Source organism: Bactrocera neohumeralis, chromosome 4 (genome assembly GCF_024586455.1).
Source record: "Bactrocera neohumeralis isolate Rockhampton chromosome 4, APGP_CSIRO_Bneo_wtdbg2-racon-allhic-juicebox.fasta_v2, whole genome shotgun sequence".
NCBI lineage: Eukaryota > Metazoa > Arthropoda > Insecta > Diptera > Tephritidae > Bactrocera > Bactrocera neohumeralis.
Genome location: NC_065921.1, coordinates 52,110,705 through 52,112,795, shown reverse-complemented (window position 1 = coordinate 52,112,795; position 2,091 = coordinate 52,110,705). Strand labels below are relative to the sequence as shown.

The 2,091-nt window shown below is 35.6% G+C and overlaps 1 pseudogene; it reads left to right on the top strand.

Annotated features, from left to right (window-relative positions):
- Positions 1-321: 321 nt before the first annotated feature.
- Positions 322-1,055, top strand: LOC126754626 (uncharacterized; annotated as a pseudogene).
- The last annotated feature ends 1,036 nt before the right edge of the window (positions 1,056-2,091 follow it).

The window sequence follows — 2,091 nt, the reverse complement described above, 5'->3', positions numbered from 1 at the left end:
GGTTGCCTCCAATTTGTTTGTCTCGAAAAATTATCGAAGCGTTGGCTGGGTTTAAAATTTGAAAAATTCTCGCGGTGTAATTGGGAAGTTTGGGGTAACAAATTACGATTCTGTAGTACGTTTCTGTAACTTTTCGTTATACATAATAACGAACGATATATCGAATTCACTAGTATAACGAAGTGTAGTGTTTCTGTAAGTCTGGTGAAAAGCATTTTCGTTATTTCTTTCGTTATGACATTCGTTATCATATCATTAAAAAAATTGCAGTGATATTTTGCGCCAAAATAAAGATGAGCGAGGTAAGCTGGAAAAATTTTGATGTTTTGTGTATGTTTGTATTGTTTATATTATTTACAGAAAAAAGTAAGAAGTGGAAAAGTTACCAAACAACAAAAACAAAAATTTCTAGATTTATTGAAAAATCATAGAAATGTTGGTACCGGAAAATTTGGTGGCCCAAACAGCGGCAAAGCTGCTAATGGTGTAGGTGCAACTCTCACAGCGGAATTGAACGCATGCGGATGATCATGTAAAACCGTTGAGCAGTGGAAAAAGGTTCGTTCAGTATATTATATATAAACATATGCATGTATGTACAATTGTGCATTCATTGATATTTATTTCAATTCGCAGTGCTGGGCAGACTGGAAGTCAGGCGTAAAGAAGCAGCAGGCCGCAATTATGCGTTTCCAGAACGCTACTGGACATCGTCCTGCCAGGTCCAAGGTCCAGCGCCGCTAGATGGTATGGACCTGCAAGTGTTAAACTTTTTCCCAACTGCACTTGTTGATGGCGATGGCGTTACTAAGGAGTCGGGGTTTCAAGAGGTAATATCTTCGTATAACAAAAAGAAATTATTGAGCTTTAATCACAAAGTTTCATATTTAGATGAATGATAGTGCAGATGAAGAATTGCTGAAATCACTTGATGACGTATTGGATACACCTCAAAAAACCTCAAATGCTGCACAGCCGTCAACCAAACCCAATACAGTGCCATCGCCCACACCAGACAGAATGCGACAGACTGCCACTTTCTTCAGTGCATTTGAACAAGTGAAAACCACTCTTGCTGAGCAGAAACGCAAACGACAGGAGGAATTTGACCAGTTGCTGTCCGTGGCGAAAGGCATTCGTGCCTCCGTGCAAGCCATGGCCGCTTCGCTTAAACAATTATGCGAAAAATAGTAAACAAAGCTTTTTTTTATATTATTATTTATTTTTTTTTATTATTATTATTAAAATGAATTGTTTTTTTTGTTGAAATGAAATCCTTTTTTTATGTTAATTAATTTGTGAATTTTTTTTAATTAAAATAATTAATTAATAGTAATTATAATAAAATAATAATTAGTTAAAATAATTTCGTACTATATTAACCCGACATCTTCTGCCTTGATTTAGCACACTACAATTTTCACGATTCTCTTCCAAATTGTCAACTTCCATACTGAAATTTGACGATACGTTTATGTCTGGAATTGTTAAATTTCTTTTTAATCTGATATTGTGCAAGGTAAAACACGCATTTATTATTGATCCAGCATATGCTGGTTTAAACAATACACCCCGTTCATGTCATAAGCACCCAAATACCTTTTTCAAAACTCCATTAAGCCTTTCAACACAATTCCGAGTCCGAATGTGGCAATCATTGTAATTATTTTGCCCAATCGTTTGTGGATTTCGAAATGGTGTCATCAACCATGGTTGCTGTGGATAGCCTAAATCACCAATAAGCCAACTTGAATCTACATCACTGGCGTTTTGCCTTTCCAAAAATTGTTTACATTGGCTGTTCTCCCAAATAAAAGCATCATGGGTACTACCACCATAACGCGCGTTCCCAGACACTATGTTTAAATTGTAGTCACAAATAAGTTGCACATTTTTGGAAAAGTAGCCTTTTCTGTTTATGTAGCAGCATTCAACATCAGCGGCCGGCTTTTTAATTTTAACATGGGTGCAATAAATAGCACCAATGCACCCGGGAAAACCCGTAGATGAAAAAATCTGTAAAAATATAAACATGTATATATGTACATACACAATATTTTTTATGTACCTATGTATATAATGATTTTCTTA